Source organism: Melanotaenia boesemani, chromosome 2, assembly GCF_017639745.1.
Source record: "Melanotaenia boesemani isolate fMelBoe1 chromosome 2, fMelBoe1.pri, whole genome shotgun sequence".
Taxonomy (NCBI): Eukaryota; Metazoa; Chordata; class Actinopteri; order Atheriniformes; family Melanotaeniidae; genus Melanotaenia; species Melanotaenia boesemani.
In genome coordinates, this window is record NC_055683.1 from 11229951 (window position 1) to 11255281 (window position 25331).

Genomic DNA, 25331 nt, shown 5'->3' on the forward strand with positions numbered 1-25331 from the left:
TGTCCTTTATTAGATGTTAATATTTGAAAACATAATTCAACTTGAAAACAAATTCACAAGTAAATATGCTTCATAAATACAACCCTTCACAATTTAAAATGTGACAGGGTGGTAAATTTCAACATTAAATGGCTGCCAGTTCACTACATGGTAAGCTAGCTGACTCAGCATATCTGGTTTCAATCTGAAACATCATTTTGTTTTCTTTAATATTGTTCTTCTTTAACAAAAAAATCTTTTCTTGATCTATTTTGCGTGACAAGTGGTGACATCAAGCTTGACTTATGGCTTTATGACATTAATCTGACAACTGAAAGCATGTTTGTTCAAAAAGAAAAACAAATTCATCATGAGGATTCTTGCCCCCCTCCCCTCTTTCTGTTTCCCTGCAAATGACAGTTGCCAAGAATACCTGAACATAAATGTACAAATGAGCATTTCTGTCTTCAGGTGGATATTGAGAAGCTGGATTACAACCTGCCACTGTTCTTTGACGGATTACCTGAAACTAATCATCCGTTGGAGCTCTTGGCCTGTAAGGGAATCCATGAAATGCTGGAATGTGGAGGGTCCAAGATCCTTCCTGTCATTCCTCATCTGATTCAGCCCATCCGCAGTAAGTCTGAGACCTGTCAACTCTTACATTTTACCAAACACACATAACACATTGCCTCTATCTGTTTTTTTTTTTCTTTTGCATCATTTTACCTTGACTGTGTTTAGGTGTTATTTCTGTAAAAATGGCCCTGCTGTATGACAGCAGAGAGAGTTCAACAGGCTAGAGCATAACACCAGCTTGTCTGTTGTACAGTCAAGTTGATGAAAATTTATTCTTAATTTACTGATCATTTATCTATTTTTAATGTGTTTTACTAAGCTGCAGTTAGTAGAGCTCTCACGGCCACTATGTCCTGTCTTCATAAACTTTTGCATCATTTTTGCAAACTTCTCTATAATATATTAAATGAAAGACCGAATATAGCTGACGCGACATTCCATCTGAAATGAAATTATTTTTAAAATATACCTATTCAGCAAGCCTCCTCTGTCCTCTACATGCATGTGCTGACTAAACGGTAGTTGGTAACCGTGGCAACAGAAACTCAGACGCCGGGCAGCAGACGCCAGATCAGAGCAGCCTGCAGGCTTATTGAACATGTAGGAAACTATCTGTGGACTTTGACTGTTTGAAACAAAATGTTGCATCATCCTCTGGACACACACAAGCTGTAAGAGCTGAAACCGCCTCTGAAATGATTCTGTCACGTAACATAACTGCAGCCGACCGAGCTGCAGGTTCTATGTCAGAGACGGTTACCTTGGCAACGCGTCACAACAAAATAGTCCACTCAGCCGCTTCTTTTGAAATACTTACGATTTTACTGGTGAAAAACAACATTAACACATTAATAATTTATTTAATATTTTTTCTTTCTTAATGGACCATGGTATAAGCGGGATAATGCCCTCCGAGGTGCCATTATCATAAATTAATGGACTTCGCAGAGGCAACCGGTTCACGCCTCCGCGTCGGTGAATCCACCTTTAACTTGATGAACTGTTAAAAAAGAACACACACAGATTAAATAGAATTTTTTTCTTTCTTTTTTCATATCAAAGCATGGACATTTTCTCGTCAACTTCGGTAAAAGTCTAACCCACAAAATACCTCTGCTTAGTGTTTCCAACAAACATTTAAACAGCCTTTCAAATACAAAACGCAAAAAAAATCTAATGAACACTTAAATCACCAATACTTATTATACCATAATAAAGTTACCATAAGTAAAGGTTTTATGGAAAAATAACAAAACCTGTACAAATTCTATAAGAAATTAATGTGCATGACCACTTACATTTCCTATTTATTAGCAATGGGTCTATGAAATTAAATAAATATGCAGAAATGTAAACATACTGAATTAGGAAATGTATTACTGTTAACATGTTTATGAAAAAATGAACTGAACATTCACAAAAACAGTTTGTCTTGCAAGACTGTTGGAAGACTGAGATTTCTTAAACTGCAGGTTGTTTCCTCCTCAGCCGCCAAATGGAACAACTTTGCTTACTACCTCATTTGTAAATGCCTGTGCATGTTAGGTTGTAAGAATTTCACACACAATTTGTTTCTCCATTTCACTTAGTGTGCAGTGTGAATCCAGGAGACCTGAAGACAAGCAGCATTCAGTCTTTGGCCACAGTTTTTAAGTAAATAGCTCCTTTTTAAACATAACTATGCCATTCACATCTTATCTTTGTAGAAATGTACAAATAAAGAAATGAACAACCTTTAAAGGGTAAAAATGTCAGATGAAACTCTCCTGCATGACAGTTTTACCTTTAACTGCCAAGGAAAATGGACGCACTGCTATCTGGAGCCATTAATGCAGTTCTATTTTACAAAATAAAGTCTAAACAGTGTGATAACAGGACTAGGCCAGGGTGGGCTATTTAAAAGAAAGCAAAGTTATGAGCTCCATCCTCTCTGCAAAGAACAAGACTTTCCGTTTAGAGAATTCTCCCTAATTGTGGGCAATCACAGCATTTCCAGAACCAAAAACCCTCCACCATGCATGACACGTTGTATGACATTAACATGTTTTCTGTGTTTCACAGAGCAAATGATAACATCCTACAGCTTAGTGAACTTAGTGAACGCTTTGAACAAGCTTCATCTAAGGGCTCCATGTAACTTAGTAAGAGAAATATATCACTTAAGAAAAACTGGTCCTTGTCATTGCTTTAGAAACCCTGGCCTGGCAACAATATGGCTACAGCCATGGCTATGAAGCAACATACTGTGTCCTAGATAATGTCCATCACCTAAACATTGCTCTCAAGGATGTCATTGAACTCAGCACGGAAGTCTGGAAAAAGTTCCAATTGGCCGTCTAGTGAAATCAGACATGACTATAAACTCCACAGTTACACTGTCTGACACAATCAAATCTGACCCTGTGCAGAATCTCAAAAACGTCCCAAGTTTTTCTTCATCAAGTTCTCCAATATATCTTCTAAGATGATGTTCAAGCTCTTTTTGCTTTGCTGTCAAATCTGCTGGGAATCTCAACATCTTTAACACCTCCTTAGATGTCGCTTTAAGGTTTGCATACATCATTGTCAGCTGTTCATCATTTAGATTGATCCAAGGTTTTGTGATGTCCTTCCAGCAGCAACAACAAACATTTGCTTCTGCACAAGCTCCTTGTGGGAAATTTCTATTACAATGTCTTTAAGGGTGTCTGCTGAGACCCTTCTTCTGCAAGCATCATTGTCGAGGACCTCCAGAAGCTCATCAGGTTGGACAGAGGAGAAATCTTGTAAAGATGCCGAAGGATCTCTCGCTCTTGGTTGCTTACAAACTGAAGAAAGGCCTCTGTCAAGTCACTGGAAACTTATCCAAAAAACATCTCCTCCAAAAAGGGGGGCGGAGCTTAATGGGAAGATGGTGGTAATCTTGGTGTCCTCTAAGGAGAATTCTGCCAGTGGCTTTCCAGGTATCAGCCTTGAAATCATGTCTGATGAAGGTACTTTCATTGTTGTCCCCAGTGTGCAGCGATCGTAGAATTCATGCCAAAAAGCGGCCTGACCCACTACCAGCTTCCTCAGTGTTATCTGGGAGTAATCGCCTCACCTCTAGTGGACTGGTCAAAATGTCTGAATCAGAAAATGCTTCAATCATGTCATTAAAGCAATTTACATGATGTATATACAGTAAATATGTATATATATATATATATATATATCATCTTTGTGTGAGGAGTGTGAACAGGTGTATCAGGTTGATAAATAAGTGTGTCATCTGGCTCAAACTCAGCCCCTCGGTTTGGACCAAAGACAATTTTCAGAGTTATCATGAAGTTCTTCTCCAAGGGTTATTTGGTCTGGAAGAAAAATTGTATCCCTGTGAAATCTCTGGTAAGATCAAATGGATCTCTGAAGCAACTGGGAGATCAGATATGACGGTGTGGTTTGTAATGTTTGAGCGGACTGTGGCAACCTGTTCCTGGTCTTGATCTGAGTAAAGAGACACCTGAGACAGGGATTGGGTGTCAGAAACTTCAATCATCTCATCTGGACCCTCAAAGCTGGAACCATCTTGCCTTCTGACTGACTTGTAGAGGAATCTTCAGTGACTGCTTTTGGCTGAGTGGCAACGTAGAAACGCAGCTTGGGAAGTTTAACAGGGTCATAAATTGTGCCAATTGAGACGCCATCAGAAAAAATGTTTTGTTTAAAGTCCCAAACATCAAATCTGAAGTTAGATTCATGACTTTTACTCCAAGTACCATTTGGGAAAAAAAGATTCTTCCCTCTTTCAGAATCTCATCATCTCCAGCACTGATGTCCATAACAACCTTTCTTGTGCCACCTCCTTGTTTTGTCCTGACTTGCTTAGTTTCATGTTTCTCCTTGTGTATCCAGCCCATTTCAATTGTCCTTGTGTTTAGTTTTCGTCTGGATTGTGGTTGTGAAGTTTCCTCCTCCTCTTCACTTTGTCTCTTTTCTTTTCTTAACTTCATTTTCTCACCCAGTTTTTCAAAAAGACCCAATTTTTGTTTTGAAACTGGTTTTTGTAAAAATGTAAAAGTGGTTCTGTCTCCGTATGAGGGAACATAGTTGGCCAAAGCTGAATCATCCATAAGCTGAATGACATCCATGTCAATCTGGAAAGCAAAGGAATATCTTGAATGAGACAAATAATTTAATGAACAATACTTTTGAATCTTACTTGTTATTCTAGAAAACAAGCACAGCAGACAGGGAGGTCAACAAATAGCTGAAGAGGAAAATATTCAGTGTTTTAGCACCATGCCATCACCTGAACGGTAAACTGAACAATAAAAATGTCGTTAATGTTCCAGCTGAAGTTTGACATACTTGGACTCATCAGCTGCAGATGTCTTTCTTTTTCCTGCTCCCCCATTTTAGGATCATATATCATTTTCTTGCAGATGTAATTTTCATTTTCAGAATAAATTTGATAGAAACCATATTTTAGAAAAGCTCTAGACTTTCTGTCTTATTCATGGGGTTCGCCTTTTTTTGATGCTACTGTAAATGTGCAAAGGCTTCGCTGTGGTCACGATAGACACAACATGATATGGAAACAGTAGAAGGTACATGAACGGCTAAATGAAGATGACTCATTGATCTAAGTGGTAAATTAACTAATCATTTAACTTCATGATTTACCCAAAATGGAAACAAACATTTCTACTGCTCACATCCATCTCAAATCTCTCTAATAGGAATCTACAATTCTAAGGTTGCTTTAATTAAAAAGAGATTTCCTTCCTTAAATTCAGGAAGGAACAATTCATGGGGAAACTCTGGCAATCAAATATCACTAAGTCTGCTAATAATTATGAAGAAGTGTTTGCTTTTTATTGTGATATTTACAGCATAAAAACTCATATTTATATATGAATGCAGTCAATCTCTGCTCAAATACTTTTCACTTCTTGGTGGATTAGTAAATTCAAAATATAAGCAGAAAAAATGTTTTTCCTTAAAGTGAAATTCAAGTGAATTTTACTTTGACTAACATATAAGTACATTTTGAAAAGTCAGCTTATAAAGTGTAAGGAAAGACTTTTTGCTCTCTGACACACTGGTTTGTCCTTTCAAGTTCTAATTTTCATCCCATGTGGAGACTATCACTGGTATCTTCACACTGTTATCATAAAATTAAAGTCTTAAATCAGGACTTTCCAACATCAAGATATGTGGCTGAAAATAATATTTAAATAATCTGGAGATTCTTAAAAAGTATAGACTTTAAATTTGAGACGGCTAAAATAATAATCTTAATTATTTCCTGAAAGAAGGTAAAATGAATATACCTGGTTAGCCAGTATACAAGGCAGTTACCAAGCTGCCATAACACACCTTCTGCTCCTCCATTAGTGCCAGAGCTTCTTCTGGTAAACCCCGACCTCCAAGACAGTCCATCACGGAGATCCACATTTTACAAGGTCCAGTCTTGCGGCTTATGATACTATCAAAAATATCATAAACAAGTTACGTGAGGTTGACTTAAGGTAATCTTCAATAGCTGATCAAGTTAGAAACAATGGCGTGTGTTTAGCTAACGATACCTGATATAGTTCATGTCATTTCCACAGTTTAAACCTGTTCACAACGTGAAGAATCACAATAAAGAGATACGATGAGAATAAAACTCAACCGTGAATGACTTTCACATCAAGAAGCTGCTCACACACGTTGTATCTGGCATGTGGTCGTCCTCTGCCTTTATTTCTTTTTACTTTATCCACATTTCTACTTTATTCTCCACATTTCTACTTTATTCTCCACATTTCTATTTTATTCTCCACATTTCTACTGTATTCTCCACATTTCTACTTTATTCACATTTCTACTTAATCCACATTTCTACTTTATTCTCCACATTTCTACTTTATTGACATTTCTACTTTATTCTCCACATTTCTACTTTATCCACATTTCTACTTTATTCTCCACATTTCTACTGTATTCTCCCACATTTCTACTTTATTCACATTTCTACTTAAATCCACATTTCTACTTTATTCTCCACATTTCTACTTTATTGACATTTCTACTTTATTCTCCACGTTTCTACTTTATCCACATTTATACTTTGTTCTCCACATTTCTACTTTATTCTCCACGTTTCTACATTATTCACCACATTTCTACTTTATTCTCCTCATTTCTATTTATTCTTCACATTTCTACTTTATTCTCCACATTTCTACTTTATTCTCCACGTTTCTACATTATTCTCCACATTTCTACTTTATTCTCCTCATTTCTATTTATTCTTCACATTTCTACTTTATTCTTCAAATTTCTACTTTATTCTCCACATTTCTACTTTACTCTCTAAGTGATGCAGGAAGAAAAAAAATCATCCTCCACATGTTTTTCTCAGTGTGGTCCTAATACTCCGTCGTACTTTTCATAGTTGTTCTCATACTCAAAACCTTCAGATGAAATTTCCCCTCAGATTATCTCTCCTTCACGGTTAAAGAACATTTTTGAATGTGGTCTGTAATGAAATATTTCTAGCTTTGTACATTATTATTGCTGTTTTAACTCCACCAAATCACTGAATTTTACTGTTTTTAACTTCCAAAGTGGCAGATGTGTGTGTTCCTATATCCGACTCTGCAGACGACCCTTATTGCTTTTTTTGTTGTATATTTAATGGTTGCAGAGAATCTTGTGTTTCCCCAAAGCTCAACACAATCATTTAAATATGGTACAACCAGTGAACAGTAGGGGAGAGTGGGGTAAGTAGTGCCAGTTTTTACTTAAAGTGCCTTTAAATCAAGGGGAGTACAATAATGCCTCCAACTAAAATATGTACATATAGTTTAGGATGTTGTGCATCCCTAGGAACAATCACTTTGGATCTTAAATAAACTGTTTGAGAAATACAGCTTTAGAAAAAAAGTGGTTTTGTGGCACAACTTGCCCCTGGAGCGGGTAAGTTGTTCCATTAGAGAGAATAGACTGGGGTAAATTGTGCCATTGATAATTGAAGCAAAACATTAAAGGCCACTTTTCTGTAACAAAGCCTATAATCACCCCAAGCCCACCATTTTGAAAAAAAATGCATCCCCCAGATGTTTTGAGCTAGCATCATGCTAACTGTATAGACTCATGGTGTCGCTTACTAAAGTACTAAAACGTGTGTGAACTATTTTCAGAGTTGTCTATAATTGTTCAAACACAGCAATCAAAAAACCTTCATTGTAAAAATTCCTGTAAATGTAAAAATAGTTGAAATTAAATGCTTCCCTCTCAAGCCGTGTGTCTCCCTTCTTTGGAGGATGAGTGAAATGGATGCCGCTTGAAAAATATGTGGTCACATGACCAGTTTCTTCCATGGTTTTCTATATAACAGGGGGGCACTATTTGCCCCTTTGCACAAGTGACCCCACTCTCCCTACAGAATATAAAGTGATTTTTGACCTGAGAAACGTTTAGATTTGGTCAGAACTGCAGTATTTCTTGCTATTTTTTGTCTAAACAAACTTAATATGTGACTTCCAGCATTTTCTGTGGTTGATAATCACACCAAGAAATTTATAATCATAAACCCTTTCACTTATTACATCCTCTATTTTCACTTGTCTCCCAGCATCTGTACCACAGCTTCCAAACAACATCATCTTTGTTTTATTTCAATTCACTGCTAATTTATTTCTATCAAACCATCTTTTTACTTCCTTCATTTCCTGTGGGATTGTTCCAGAACCTGCTGCAAGTCTTCTCCAGGACATAAAACACTGCTTTCATCTGCAAACAGGATTAGTTTCATGTATCTGAGACTTTCCACATATCATTTATGTAGAGAATAAAGAGCTTTGGCCCCAACACGGACCCCTGGGGGTCTCCACAAACAAGGTCCAAACAATGTGATTGTGTTCACCAATCATCACATACTGCTGCCTTTTAGTTAAACAGCTCTGAATCCATGTCAGCACAAGCCCTCGTATCCCACACCGCTCCAATTTATTCATCAAACACCATGATCAATAGTGTGGAAGGCTTTCTGAGGTCAATAAATAACCTGCTGCAGAGAGTTTCTGATCTATACAGTTAGTAATTTCCTCTATTAAATGCGTCATCACCAGAGATGCTGATCTGTTGCTTCTAAATCCGAACTGACAGTCTGATCACATATTAGTTTGTTAATAAAGTTATCCAGTCTTTTTATAAAGAACTTTTCCAGGATTTTAGAAAACTGTGAAAGCCAGGAAACGGGCTGTAGTTTGTAAACTGGTGTTTGTCTCCTGAACGACGGTTAAAACTTTTTCTATTTCATTTTACTGGAAATGTTCCTGTATGAAAGGATAAACTGCAGATGTGTGTTAACGGTTTAGAAATTCCCAGAATAACCTTTGTGAGTATTACCATGTCACTTTCATTCCAGTCTGCTGGTGTCTTATTTCTGCATTTACTTACTATATTTATTATCTCATTTCCATGGACTTTACATGTAAACATGGAGCTGACGTTTCCTGCTATTGTTTCTTCATCATCATCTTCAGGCACCACTTTCATTCATTTCTCTGCAGCTTTGGTCCAACGGTAACAAAGAACTCATTAAAGCTGCTGCTTGTGTTTATGTTGCTCGTTTTTTTTTTTTTTTTTTTACCATTTTCAGTAAAATAATCAGAAAATGATGTTTCCTTAGACCCATAGTTAATAAAACCATATAATATTTTTCTAATCTCTTTTACTTTGCTTCTATTTTCCTCTGATATTTTACAATAATAATTGTTCTAGCATGTTCTCATTATGGTGCTTCATTTATTTTTATTCTTCTTATATTTTACTTCTGCTTCCATTGTTCTACATTTGATAAAGTTAGAACAGCTTTATATGTGTTCTTTATTATAAAAACTAAACAATCTGGTTTATTTATCTTATTCTTCATCAGCATCATCATCATAAAGAAAAAGACTGAAGATGAGTGAAACAGACTTTTTAAATAATTTATTAAACGAAACAACAAAAATGAAACATGATGGAAAACATTAAAACTTCTAAAATAAAGTTCCAATGAGTTACTAGAATAAAATAAAATAAAAACAAAGACTAAAAAATACAATGAAATTTGAGATAAAATATCAAAACCACATCAATTAAAATAAGAGAAATTCCATTATATTTATTTTTCATTAAACAAATATTTTCACACAAAAAGTTTAAAATAATCTGATTGAAAATAAAGATAAAATTTATATGTGAAAGTTTTAATGAAAATTCTTTAAATTCTACATTTCAAGTAGAAAGTCAAACATTTGTGGTGAAAAATGAAGCAAAACATGAAATTTGTGACGTGAAAATGAATCTTTAATTCAACATGTGAAAATGTCAGAAAGCCCAAATAAAGACAGAATGAAGCAAACAAACTAAGAGTGAAACACTGGGAGGATTTTCATTTCCAGCATCATGAAGTGGAACTAACTGCAGCTGACATGAAGTGAACACAACATCCTGATATTCAGTGTGAAGCTTTGACTGGAAACAACATGTGGATCCTGGAAGAAGCACAGCTTCCATCTTTAAAGGACTGGAAGAGGAAGAAGTTTCCAAGGAATCATTTAGAAGAGTTTCACACACAAACTGATTGAATCCATGAATCTGAAAAGATGTTTCTGAGTGAAAGAGACAGACATGTACAGACTGAACTATCTGTTCACCAGTCAGAGTTTCTCTGCTACCATCACACTCTTTACACTCAACACAGAGACACACACGAACCAGACCAGGACCAGAATCCAAATCCAGCATAGAGAGGATGAGTGAATGTGGTGATGAAGGTGTGGAGGTGGATCAGTGAGTCAGAGGAGACTCTGTAGAAGGACAGAGAGCCAGCAGGACAGTCCACATACACTGCTACTCTGTTAGAGACAGAGGAGGAGGAGGAGGAGGAGGAGGAGGAGATGCGTGTTTCTATGTTATTGTGCCAGACAGAGTAACCTTCATCATCAGAGCATCTCAGACTCCAGGACTGCTCATTAAATCCAAACCAACAGTCTCTGTCTCCTCTCCTTCTGATTTCTCTGTAACTCACTGATATAGAAACGATTCCTTTCCACTCGACCTCCCAGTAGCAGCGACCAGTCAGAACATTTTCACACAGCAGCTGAGACCATTTAAATCTGTCTGGATGATCAGGATATGACTGAAGCTCCTCCACAAGTGTCACCTTCCTGTTGTTGTCAGACAGTTTGAGGTTTCTGCTCACTGTGTCCATGTGGATGGTGAGTGGACAGGAATCTGATGGAGAGAACAAACACAATCCAGCTGCAGTTATTGATCTATTGACCCTTTGGTGCTGACTGATGAATGAGTGATGGGACAGTGTGAAGATGGTTGAATGTGATGAATCCAATGAAAAACACACTTACACTTCCTCAGACCTCCTGGTCTCAACCATGGTTCTCCAGCAGGCACCACCCTGAAAGGAGGAGGGGGTCAGAGCATGCTAACATGGACATTACATGGCTCTCATACACACTTTGTTCTACACTGAGAAAGGAACAGTCCAACATCTGGACACGTCCACCTGATTGGAGCATCTCCAGACTAGAAGGAGCAGAATCAGGAAGCTGATTGGTCCACACCCACACCAAGAAAACTGCTTTGTGGAAGTCCCAGTTTCTTCTTTCAACCATCTTCTCCTTTTCATCTCTTCACAGATGAAGAACTCTGCAGAAACTCCTGATCTAACCAAGAGCTGCATCTTCTCTCTGCCCTGAAGTCTTATTGATCAGCTTCTGACAATAATCTCCTCTGCAGAGCAGATTGGCTCAGATTCTTTGTTGTGACTCAGCTGGGAAATGTTAAAGTGACTTCTTTTCCTGCACATGAAGCTAAATGACTGTCAGAGACTCTGTTTGAGGCCATGATGTGTGTGTTTGGAGCTGTGACGGCTTGTTTCCTACTGACCACTAACAGCTGCATCATCATCACACTGAGGATTTGTTCCCTCACATTATTCCTGCAGATCCTGCTGCTGTGTGGAGACAAACACATTTCTTTCTAAAGCAGAAACAAATCAGAGGGATCAGCAGCATCAACTCACCACACTTCTTCCACATCTGATCCAGTCTGCTGATTAATTTCCAGTTTGAAGTGCAGCCACATCACCAGCTTCTACTGACTCCAACATCTACACTGTTATTGAAGCTGATTGATCATCTGATGGATGATTGAATTAGTAATTACTGAATCAGCAGCATGGGATCATCAAAGCTCTAAAGTCCTGAGTGAAGAGGAGAGGTTAGACTGCCTCTGGTGGTCAGACATGGAGCTGCAGCTGCTGAAATACAGGATGTGACAGGATTCAGGAAAGTCTGTCTCATCTTTCCTCAACATCAGCTGTGAACATACTGAGTCCTTTCACGTTAACCAGGAAACCTGATGTAACATCATCATCTTCATCACAACACACACACACTGGCATCTCCATCACCTCCTCCAGCACCCGATCCAGCCGTTATCACATGACTGAAGCAGCATTATCAGTGGTTATCAGTCCATTCCAACGGGACAGTAGGGCTCTACTCCGCCTCCTAGTGGCTCCAGTAGGTCCTTATCATCTATTTACACCACTGATCAGCAGCACTGATACAGGAAGACTCCTGATCCAGTCCCACAGGAATCCAGTCCACCGGCAGGTCTGAAATCTTTAGCATGACGCTGCATTTTCTGGTAAAACAACCTACATTTAAGTCATGTGACTGCTGAGTGAATACTGAGTGTAAAGTGACAAAGTCTGGACAGAAATCCAGTGACTCTCAGTCATTTTCATTCATGTCCTCATTATGAGTCCAGATCATCAAACACTAAGCCAGACTTCAGGAGCATGAAGAAGTAAAGAACTTGTGTTTTCCTGTCTAACTCCTCTTTTCAGATCAGATCAGGGGGAGGGGCTCCACTGACTGTCTCCATCATTGTGATCAGCTGTGTGCAGCTAATTGAAGGAAACTGATAAAAACTGCAACGACACTCATGTGTGACGTTGCACGGAGCACCGGCACCAACAGAAGACGACATGAATGAAAGAATCTAGAGGGAACGAGTCTTCAGGGACCAGAATACTTCCTGCTCTATATGTGTCTCATCTAAATTCATGTTGTGGGTCTGTTGCTGTGATTCAGCATCAGGAGCCTCCAGTAAGTGGGAGAATCACTGAGCATCATCATTCATGGGAAGCTTTTCATCCATCATGTGTTTAAATGTATCTATACAGAGGTAGGAATACAGGTCTGATCAACACGTGCACATTTCCACATGGACTGATTTCTAAAGAGAACTTTACAAGAACATGACTGTTCACACGCTTTTATAAATATCTGTGCTAAGCTAAGCTAAGCTAACATTTCCTGGAGCATCTCTGTGTCTGATCCAGGGTCAGAGGACAGAAAAGATGTTTCTATGACAGAATGTCCCTTTAACCTGCAGAGATGTTTCCAGACTGAAGAAACTCTGAGCAACAGACAGTTATCACTGTTGTTCCTGCAGCTGTTCTCCTTGGAGACTCTCCTACTCACATATCTGCTGTGAGCAAAGGAAAAAGGCTCCTACATGTGTGATGGTTCATATAACACTCATATCCAGCATGAAGCAGGACTGAGTGAAGGACAGAGAAAATGTCTGCAGATCTTCCTCCTCTATCAGACATTGTGTGGCTGCAGCAGCGTCTCCATACCTGAGTCTGTGTGGATCCTTCAGTGCAGCCATCAGCAGCTTCATTCCTGAGTCTCCTGGAGGTTGTATCTCAGGTCCAGCTCTCTCAGATGGGAGGGGTTGGAGGTCAGAGCTGAGGCCAGAGAAGCACAGCCTTCCTCTGTGATCAGACATCCTGACAGGCTGCAGAAAACAACACGTATGATAGAAACTCTGAGAGAACTGCTGTGAAACTAAAGCTGAACGTCATCAGATGTTCAGAGAAACTGGACCTGTCTCATATTATTGGCTTTGTGTCTTCACTGTTTTTATGCTTTATTCAAACCTGACAAACAATAAACAGACAGTGAAAGTAAATCCAGTCCAGTTTGTACAAGATGCACATGAAGAAAGAAACGGAAGGATAGAGGAAAAATAAAGTAGAAAATAAAATACAGAAAGTAAACAAATAGAAATAGAAATGAAAGAAAAACTGGCGTGACAGACTTCATAATATTCTATATATAATAATAGTATTTGTGAGAGTTTATTGGCTGAAAAGCTGTGAATGAATATTAATTATTGATCTGCATTTCTGATTAGAAATCAGTTTTTAGAGACTTAAAGTAAATCAGCTTCAATCAGAAACAGCTTAAATGCTGCTGTTGGATTGTGAAATGTACTTTTATGGATGTGGAATTTTCCTCCTAAAATATAAAGATGGACAAAAGTGCATAATTTTTTTCTTTGGTTCAAACCAAGTAACGATGTTCTTCCTTCTATGTTCATTTCATGAGTTGTTCTGCACAGAACATCGTTCTCACCTTCTTTCCAACATGCTTTACTGTCTGGAACCAGAAAACAAGCTGCTTTTAATAAAGCTTTATTGCTTTACAACATGTCTACAAACATGTGGGAAAAGCCACTATATCCATGTTATCCGTGTTCTATGTGTTAAGGCGGCTCTTGAACTCAGAGGAATAACATAAAGGAGAACAGAAAGGGGAATAAGAACAAACAGCAGGTGGGTCTCAGCCTAGTAACATGAACAAGTCCATCCAGGAAAGAAGTCTTTGGCTTCTTTTCATTTTCTACAAAGACATTCTGAGAAGATTTCACTTCATTCTTCCAACCATTAAAGTGGGTTTAGTTCTGGCAGATTTACATCTATCAATAAAATGTTTGGCCAGCAGATCAAGTTATTCCCAAGAAATTCCAACTTCTTCTCCTTTAATGTTCCAGCAGTGACTCAGCACATATTCAGAGGGGCGCTGGGATATTTTCTGAGTGAAGCCACTTTGAAAGACGTCCGAGATTCATACGCTTGTTTGCAGTAGAAAAATAAGCTCTGTTGTTTCCATTTCTGTCTCACAGAATCCACATGAGTTGTTCTCCAAGTTAAATTTCTCATGTAGGAAGTTGTGTGATGGGAATATTCCATTTAGGATTTTAAAAGACACTTCTTTAGTTGTAGGTAGAAGTGGATGAGACAAATATCTTTTCCTTCTTTTCCTGATGTTTCTGTATCATCGTCCTTAAGAATGTCCTTTCTTTTTAAGTGGAAAGGGTAATAGTGGCTGTTAAGCCGTTTCCAATGAATCTGTTATTGAAGTCAAACTGTTCAAGTGTCGCCGCTGATCCAGAGCGGCTTCAGTTCTACTGGAATATCAGAACACTCCCTGGTTTGTTGGATCATTCTTCTCACAGTAATGGGAACTGCTTTTAACTTTATTATACTCTTGAATTGTGCAGTGAAATTTCAGTTAATTACAGGAATCTGGATCATTTAATAGTTCACCTGTATCGTCCATTAGGTGGGTGATAGACCAGATTCCCTTTCCATCCGAGTTCTTAAGAACATTGATTTTCTATTCCATAGGATGTATCGGTTGTTCCAAAGGGGTGTATTGTGTGGTGTAACATGATGGCAGAAAAATAGCTTCCAGTAGAGGAGAACTTGCTGGTGGAAATCTGATCATTTGCAGGTAGTTTGCGTACATCATCGTCACATCGTAGTACAAAGTCAGTACCTCCCATTTTTTTGGAAAACTGCCCTGGGAATGCAGAACCAGAAGGAATCTCTGTGTAAAGGAATTTAAGCATTTAAGTTTTTAAAGCTCCTTTCATTACAGCAAAGTCTATGGCGTGTACACCAGAGGCGTTTCTAGCCCATTGTGGGGGCTGAAGCCCCTGTAGTAAAGACTGGGTTGTGGGTGTGTAGGACTGAGCCTCTGTGACGGTGGGAGGGAAGTGACGTAGTAGAGTTGGGGTTCGTTCCGGTTTTTAGCCACGAGTGAAGCAGACGAGTTCTGCTGTAGAAGTTCTCCTCTGCCTACGTGAGACTTCCTACAGAGGTTTATGTCAGCTGGTTCATCATCCTGAGTGTTAAGTCGATGAGGAAAGTGAGGATTTCCTGTTGGCTCAGTTCTATCTGATACGAGTGAAGTTCAGCTCTGACATTTACCCGTAACAGGGCGGAGTCTCTGTTAGGTGGATGTATGGGTGTTAGTCAGCAGACACTTCCATAAGTCTGCCTAGATATCCGTGTTCTTCCACGGTGCAGGTGAGGGTTTCGTGAGGTGAGGGAGGAAAGGTGACAAAGGTGCCATGTTCATGATGGGAGAGCGTGAGCGACACATGCTGCCGTGGACGTATACCGCCACCAGGTGGCGCCAACGCTCCATCTGGATTAGTCCAGCCAGCGAGACGCTCCTTAATAGTAATGCTGACATTATGTGGGGACCAGTTTAGCTGCTTTGGGGTTCTTCAGGCAGGGGGATGTCTATCCTCAGACCTGCTGGTTTATATGTTACTGTTTAGTGCAGGTCTGCTTGAGGGTATTGTGTGTATCATGCTTGTGTAACACAGCCTGTAATATTGAGTCCAGTTACTGACTGATGTCTGCTTGTTGTGCAGGACTGGTATGACACTGCTGAGCTGAACTACTGTAAATAAACGGAGCTGGACCCACAGTTCAAGATAAAGATACTCCATCCGCCTCCTCCCTGTATTCTGACCCATTACACCATCTTGTTTACCGTTAAAGCACCTAAACCAACTGGTTTGCTCATCTATCTTACACTAACAACCCCTAAACTGAATCCAGCACCCCTAACATTTCTAGCTCTTTATTAACAAACTAGAAATGTGTAAAAACCATACTGTGCTGGTTGAAAAATATTATTTTAACAAGAAAAATATTATTCTTGTTTTCTCTAAAATGGTGGTGATCCCGCCTCTGCCTCCCACCTCGGGCTCTGAGCTCTCCGCACAGAGCAATGCTGCTCTGTACTGAATTAAGTACGCTTACATTATACATCTGTTTTTATTGGTGTTTACCACTGATACCGTTCACGTCTGGCAACACGAAACCGATTTATACTAGAAATCATCATTTAAAATATGAATGCAGTAATGAAGACGCTAAAACAGGGATGCAGAAAACATTTTATTTAAAATTTTTATTAAAACATTTCTCTCTTGCCGCCTCCTCTTTCCACAGCAGCGTCCTAGCCCTACAGTGGTGGGTGAATACCTCAGTGCCACTGCTGGCTCGGTAGTTTGATGCACAGTGACTACGTGAACACAGAACTGGCAGGTGATATAAAAGCAAACATTATTATGTACTTTATGGGTACTTTGCAGACGTTATTTAAAGTGATGTACAATCAGCTAACTGCTTTGTCAGCGTACCATGGAAACGGACCGGTTCTCTAACCAGCGGTGTTTCCTAATCAGTTTTCAGATCAAGGACCATTTCGTTTACGCCAGAGACCCCGCAGTGCTTAATCTGGAGGTTCAACAATCATGAAAACATGCGGAACCTATAGCATTAATAATTTTTTAGCACTTATAGCCCATCTACATCCGCGAAAATCGGCTATAAAACTGCCACCATTTATGTTTGCTAAACTCTACTGCAGCCTTCAACAAATGATCAGATCCATAACTGTCATCAGGGATAGAAGAGATAAGAAGCTGCAGTTTATATTAGAATTTGATCAAAATCCTTCATACTTACAACAGTAGAAAATAGCCTCCGCCTGCATCGGTACCGCTGAGTTGGTGGCTGCCAGCTCTGAAAAACTGGTTTTGAAAGTCCCTCTCCTCCGCTACGTCAGCAACATGGTGTCCGTTTCAGTGCGTGTAGTGTCCATCGTCTCTCGCATTAGATTTTTGGCCGCAGTTTAGGGCAGCATCTGGGTACTTTCAGTGCACTGAGTTTTTTACTGAATTCTGTTGTCAGCGCACTAAACACTTAAAGTAGTGTTCGAAGTATAGAAGTGCGCAGTTTGGACACAACCTTTATGTTGGTAGGTAGGAGTTAGCCAACATTTTTCTAGCTAAGAAACGTTAGAAGTGGGTCGGTACCACTGTCCTCTGTTTGAACTGGAATGAGAGAAGCTGCTGTTATGTATGTGCATGTGTTCATATAAAGCCAAGATGCTACTGACCAGCTAACTGACTGGATGCACATAACATTATAACCCTGGTTTTGTGTGTGTGTCTGTGTGTGTGGTGCGCATGTACAGACAGACAGACTCATCATGGACATAAAATGTTGTTTTTGTAAAACAGAGCCAGGTTCAGGTAATGAGTGTGAGATCAAATGGGTGTCTATCAGGAATAAGTAATAAGTTGTTGTAAGTGTATCAGTGTTTTTATCTCATATTAGATATAAAACAATCATTCACATGTACATCCATACTGTTTGTGTATGTTGAGGAGTTGCTGTATCAAAGTTACAACTAGAAAAAGCTATTATTAGCACAACAGCACGTGTTGTAATGCTTCATGCCTGAATGATTGGACTGAAATGCTGAAAGATGGTTGAAGATGGTTTAAAATGGTTGTTGAAGAAGTATTATGAAGCTGAATTGTGACAAGTTGAAGAATTAAAGCCCAAAACTGGAGTTTAAAGGTGCTGAAAGGGTGAAAGGTTAACTGAACTGTGTTTAAGATTGCTGAAGATGGCTGAAAAGGGCTGAAATATGGTTGCGGCAGAAGTACAGTGAGACTAAAAAGTATTTGATCCCCTTGCTGATTTGTTGGTTTGCCTACTAATAAAGGACATGATCATTCCATACTTTTAATGGTAGATGTATTCTAACATGTGAGAGACAGATATCAAAACGAAAATCCGGAAAATAACTTTAAAGAATATATATTAACATTGATTTGTATTTCATTGAGGGAAATGAGTATTTGATCCCTCAAGCCAAAAGCACTTAATACTTGGTGGCAAAGCCTTTGTTTGCAAGCACAGCGGACAGATGTTTGTTGTAGTTAACCACAAGGTTAGCACACATATCAGGGGGAATTTTGGCCCACTCTTCTTTGCAGATCCTCTCTAAATCATTAAGGTTGGTGGGCTGTCGCTTGGCAACTCGGACCTTCAGCTCCCTCCATAGATTTTCGATTGGATTGAGGTCCGGAGACTGGCTGGGCCACTCCATGACCTTAATGTGGTTCTTCTTGAGCCACTCCTTTGTTGCCTTTGCTGTATGCTTCGGGTCGTTGTCATGTTGGAAGACCATGGATGTATTATAGAACTGGATAACGGACTGGATAATGGCGGCACGCCGATTTTTCCCAGTGGCCACTCGTGGTACTGCAACAAAAAATCCCATGGGGCCCAAAAAGCATTTTTCCCATAGGCCACAATGGTAAAAGACACGGCTGTAAAACTGTTGACAGGACGTCTTCAGCTTTAAACACAGCTAATTACTAATCTTTCTATTCAATATTTTTAATTCATGGACATTTAATCCGTCAATTATTTTTCAAAAGGCCATAAAAGCCACAGAAAAGTCTCTATTTCTCCGGTGACGTCACGGCTGTGCACATGCACTGCCGAAGCGCGGTCATGCTGTGTCGGGAGCGAGGAGGACGGCTGTTGACTTCAATATGATGGGAAAGCTGTTCGTAAAAGTTAAGTTAAAGTTAAGTTTCTTTTTTCTGATATCGAGTAACTTAATACATTTGTATTCTTAATGTTTGATATTACATGCATGATAGTTCCTGTTTTTAAACGTATTGTGACCTAAATCCTAATTAGCTCTAGGTTGTAGTTACGACGGCAGAAAAATAACAGCTGGTAGGTAGCATGGATGTATTATAGAAGTGGAATCCGGCAAAACACAAGAAAGGAACATTTTAAGAGACGCAATTGATAATCTTGGTGTCATCCAGGGAATAGCAGAAAAATAAAGAGAATATGCATGGGTAGCACAATGAAATAATGCATTAACAAGGACTTCTAACATTTATTACAAAAGACGTGCCTGAAATTATTCATGAATAAAGGTAGGAATTGTAAGTCATCGTGAAAATTTGACACGGGATTATACAAATATACAATATAGACTGACTTATATTGGGCTATTACGAATCCCATATAGAAATTCATCAGATTAAAACAAACCATCATTTTAACAATTACTACACAACTTTTTCCACGTATTATATCATTACTTTACATCGAGGTCCGATCGTGTGCCGTAGAAAATCATCATCTGAGTTTGTACAGCTCTCATACTGCAGATTAATGTCGTGACCGCGCGTCGCTGGATCAGGTCACTGGGCTGCGCATTGCTCGTTCACAGTGACGTGAAGCATGATGGGAGGTGACACTACTGCGCATGCTCTATGGGCCCAATATGCGGAAGTAACCCGGAAGCCTGAGAACTTTTTCGGCGTATGCGCTGGGTGAGCAACTTCCATAGAAATGAATGGGCCGCCATTTTCAGTCCGTTATCCAGTTCTAATACATCCATGTGGAAGACCCAACCACAGCCCATTTTCAACTTCCTGGCAGAGGGGAGGAGGTTGTCCCTCAGGACTGCACGGTACATGGCTCCATCCATCTTCCCACTGATGCAGTGAAGTAGCCCTGTGCCCTTGGCAGAGAAACACCCCCAAAACATAATGCTTCCACCTCCATGCTTGACGGTGGGCACAGTGTTCCTGGGGTCATAGGCAGCATTTTTCTTCCTCCACACATGACGAGTAGAGTTTAGGCCAAATAGTTCAATTTTGGTCTCGTCTGACCACAGAACCTTCTCCCAATCACGTACATCTTTGAGGTGATCATTGGCATACTTTAGGCGGGCCTCCACATGTGCCTTCTTAAGCAGGGGTAACTTTCGGGCACTGCAGGATTTTAATCCATTGCGGCGCAAAGTGTTGCCAATTGTTTTCCTGGTGACTGTGGTCCCAGCTGCCTTGAGGTCATTCACTAACTCCCGCTGTGTGGTTGCAGGCCGATTTCTCACAGCTCTCATGATCACTGCCATCCCACGAGGTGAAATCTTCTGTGGAGCACCAGACCGAGGTCTATTGATGGTCATGTTATACTTCTTAAATTTTCTCACAATTGCACCAATGATTGTTACTTTAATACCCAGCATCTTGCTAATGTTTTTATAGCCCATTCCAGATTTGTGCAGGTCAACAATCCTGTCTCTGAGGTCCTGAGAGAGTTCTTTGGTCTTACCCATGTTGGAGAGTTTGGAATCTGTCTGATTCTGTGAACAGGTGTCTTTCATACAGGTGATTAGTTATAACAGGTGTCTTCAATTCAGGTAACAAGTTGATTGGGAGTGTCTAACTGGTCTGTGAAAGCCAGAACTCCTAATGCATACTAGGGGATCAAATACTTATTTCCCTCAATGAAATACAAACCAATTAATATATATTCTTTAAAGGTATTTTCCGGCTTTTCTTTTTGATATTCTGTCTCTCCATGTTAGAACACATTTACCATTAAAAGTATGGAATGATCATAACTTTATTAGTGGGCAAACCAACAGAATCAGCAAGGGATCAAATACTTTTTACTCTCACTGTATATATGAAGGTTAAGTCAATAGGTGAAAGTATTTAGAGCTCAAACTGATGTTTAAATGTACTTAAAATGGTGGAAAGTTTACCTGGAATTTGCTTAAGATAATTGAACATGGCTGAAAATGGCTGAAATCTGCTTGTTGAAGTATAAGCTGAATTAATCATGAAGCTGAAGTGAATAGTTAAAGTATTTAAAGCTGAAACTGAATATTAAATGTGCTGAACTGGTGGAATATAGAACAAATTATTGTAAAAGGCAGAAAGAGCTGAAACAGTTGAATTGGCAGCTGAAACACAGTCCATGTAACTGAGCAGCAAAGGATATGATGGGAGGACAGAGGAGGAAAGAGAGGAGGACATGTGGTCTGTTGTAATGAGAAGGACAAGGAGGAGACAGGAAAAAAGATAGAGACATACCTGGACTCATTACAAGGACAAAACCAGATGAGAAGTCCATAATCTGGATCAATAAAACTGAATGAATTAGGTCAAAGGTCAGCTGGCTCCTAACAGCTGAGAGAACTCAGTGAGTTGTCATGACGACAGCCCATAACAGGCACACAGAGAGGAGACCAGAGCTGCACTGTTCCAATCACTCTGCACACCTCCCGAACAACTCCTCTTCTTTAAGAGAAAACTATATGAGATATCAAAATCATTTTTTCACCGTGAGCGCCAGTAAGGTCTGGGGAACGCAGGGATGTGATTTATTTTACTGTAATCCGAACAAAATTTAAATGGTGGAGAGTTAAAAACACATGAGAAATGCATTTTCCTCTTAGAATCCAGATTTAAATGGAAGTCTATGGGAGAAGAAGTAGACTTATCCTCACTTGGAGAGGCATAGCTCAAAATCAGTAAATCCCAGCTCTGTCACGCTTGGTTCTCTTCGAAGCCACTCATATTCCTCCGTTTTGATGTATAATTTATGTCTCTACGACGGAAATTGTAGGAGTTATAAGAGTTTGTTTTGAGTATCAGAACAGGCTGAAAAGTTAGAGTGGGGCTAGAGTGGAGTGAACGTTCTATAAATGATTGATTTTTAAACTGTCATATTTTAATAACGGTAAAAGATATCCATCCATTCCTCTTCTGCTGCGGCTCAGCATTTAAATCACCTTTATCAGATTTGATGGTTTAGTCACAGACTTTACCAAAAAATGCTTTGCTTTTCTTTCACAAATGTGGGAATTAAATAGTGTTAAAATATATAAAACGGTGAAATTTCTCTAGCCTGGCCGGGCAGCTGTCTGGGTGCTTAGCCCCCCTATACCTCTGATCCTAGAACCGCCCCTAAAGCTGAAATTAATGCTGTTAATCTGTTGGATTATCTTGTCAGAGATTTCTAGTGAGAATGCAGGATAAATAACCTGATAAACTTTCCATCTTAGTTAGGAGCACTCTTCCACATATAGTTGTGTCCCTTTGAAGCCATGAATTAAGAACAGATTTAATTTTTGTGGTATATTGAGATTTGATAGTAATTTGGTTTGAATACAAGTGTGAGTGTACTTGTAATGATACATGTTTTATATGTTGTTCTGGAGTTAACCAAGAGAGGGCGAACTCGCTCTCTTGTTACTGTATTATCACCCTGATTAGAGAGGAAAATAAGTTGAAGTTGTAAGCCTCATGGGTTTGTGTAATGTGTGCACCAAGCTTCAGTAAAATGTTCATTAACTTCGAGGTGTTGTGCAGAGTTATTGCGGCCACTATGCAACATCTTTTTGGCGACGAGGATGGGATGAAAAAGATGAAAGAAGGGACAATACAAACTAGACTTTCTCGGTTCTTGTTTAGTTACCGGATCACACCTCATGCCACGACAGGTTTGTCACCTGCCGAGTTGATGATGTCGCGTAGACTTAGGTCTGCACTGGATTTAGTTGTACCAGATGTGAAAACCAGAGTGCAACAAAAGCAACTCAAACAAAAGGAGAATCACGACACACACAGCAAACAAAGAAGTTTTGCACCTGGAGATGATGTTCTCATCCGGAATTACTCTTATGGACCAAAATGGATTCCTGGAGTTATTCAAAGCTTCACAGGCCCCCTATCCTATACAGTTAGTATTGGTAGTGGTCAAGTCATGAAGAGGCATGTGGATCAAGTTCGAGCTAGACTTCCAGATCCAGAACCAAGTAACAGGCAAGAGAACAGTTTGGTGTCGTTTCCAGACAATCGCCCCGATGCTGACGGTTTGATGCCTGCAGGGATGACAGAACAAACCAGTTCTTGTCCTGAGGAAAAATCGCAGTTACCATCTACCCTGGACATTCCGATTCAAAAAGACTCACCCGTTGAGCCAGAAGTGAGACGTTCAACCAGAGAGAGACGTTTACCTGTTCACCTTAAAGACTTTATTTGTTAATGTGTTAAGATTTAGTACCATGCTTTGTTAATAAGGCACATCCAGTTAAAATGCAAGTTTGTTTACAATTACACCTTTAGTATTAAGGTTATTTGCTAATCCGTAGTGCGGGTTGTTCGCTTAAAGGTGGGGGAGATGTGGTATATTGAGATTTGATATTAGTAATTTGGTTTGAATACAAGTGTGAGTGTACTTGTAATGATACATGTTTTATATGGTGTTCTGGAGTTAACCAAGAGAGGGCGAACTCGCTCTCTTGTTACTGTATTATCACCCTGATTAGAGAGGAAAATAAGTTGAAGTTGTAAGCCTCATGGGTTTGTGTAACGTGTGCACCGAGCTTCAGTAAAATGTTCATTAACTTCGAGGTGTTGTGCAGAGTGATTGCGGCCACTATGCAACAATTTCTTTTATATTTTGTACATGCTCTCTTTTTCTCTTGTTTCTTGTATTTTTCTGATTGTGATACCCAAATATTTTACTCCATTTTTAATTGTGATGTTACAAACTGACTAAGATGTTTGGTCATGTAGAGTAAATATCTCACATTTATCAGTATTTCATTTTACAGCTGGTGTCTTAGAAAACTGGTTCATAAATTCAAGTACAAGGGAATTTCTCTCTCAACTTCTAAAAACAATGTTGTGTCATCTGCAAATTAGCTTATCAAAATGTTTCTGTCCAAAATGTTAATACCTTCAACCCCATTGTTTGTAAGACTGATAGCCAGCAGCTCAGCAACCATTATAACCAGTGAGGGTGAGGTGTTGCATCCTTGTCTGATCCCCTCCTGACTGGAAACCTCCGACATTTACCAGGCTCCAAAGCTACACACACTACAGCTGTTGATGTCATTGTGTAGCATATCAATTAGATCAATACATTTATTTCCAAAGCCAAATTCTGTGAGCGTCTCCAAAATGAAAGGATGTTCAGCTGAATCAAAGCTTAGTTGGTGGTTTTGAGAAGCAAGATTAGTATTTGTTTCCAACAGCGCTAAAACTGTTTGGCTTTTGTGTTCTTCGTTTTTTTGACTGACAGCCTTTTTTTTTGTTATCTTTGTTTGGTGTTAGGTAATATGTAAAGCCCTTTTGGCTTCTCTTTCAGTTGTATTAGTTAAAGTTGTTAATTAGCTAGTTGTTAAAGTTAGAATGTGCTGGGCTAGGTTAGCTTTGTAATTGTAATTGTATGTAGAGTTTTATATCAGCATAGCTACTGAAACTGTTTCACTCTTCGTTAACTTAGATTAGTAGGCTAGTGTCCATCCTCTCGTTTGGTTATTTATGGCTGATTTTGAGTTAGACCATAGCGGTTATTTTGTGTTTTTGCTTTGAGCAGCTTCGCTAACCCCAACACTTTTCATTTACCACCATTTGTTTGTTCTCCATTTCCACTTGTTCCAATAAGATCTGTTTGCTTACGTCATGAACATCTGTCTGCAGTTCTCTTCTTTTGTTACACCTCTCATACCCCTGAACTGGGTCGTAACAGCATTCCTTTATTGTATGAAATATAAGGAGTCTAACGTCATTCCAAGATAATTTATAAAAGTCTGCTGTAAGACCGTCATGACCAGGGGATTTGTTGGATGCCAGTTTCATAACAACTGCGTCTATAAAACAATGAGTTACACTTTCCAGATCAGTTTTACAAAAGGTACGTTTGTTATCAATGTCTCGAAACCTTGAGATAAATGTGTTAGATGGGTTTAAGTTATGTAGTTTCTTTAAGCGTAATTCTCTGATTCTGTTTGAGATACAGAATTTAAAAGGAAAGAGCCACGTTTTATGCAAATTTATATTCCTAAAACAAGCATCCCAACAGAATTTCCCTCTCCGTGTTATTTTACCAGCATTATAGTAACATTCTGATATTTATTTGTGCATTTTTTTACTTAAGATGTCAAAACTATTTATTTAAAGTGTGT

General features: G+C 39.2%; 1 long non-coding RNA gene across 1 annotated transcript; it reads left to right on the forward strand.

Annotated features, from left to right (window-relative positions):
* The first annotated feature begins 713 nt into the window (after positions 1 to 713).
* LOC121655506 lies at positions 714 to 20892 on the forward strand. Its single transcript, XR_006013226.1, has 5 exons — positions 714 to 725; positions 6028 to 6031; positions 8484 to 8494; positions 16758 to 16764; positions 20614 to 20892. It is a non-coding gene; the product is annotated as an uncharacterized LOC121655506 (long non-coding RNA).
* The last annotated feature ends 4439 nt before the right edge of the window (positions 20893 to 25331 follow it).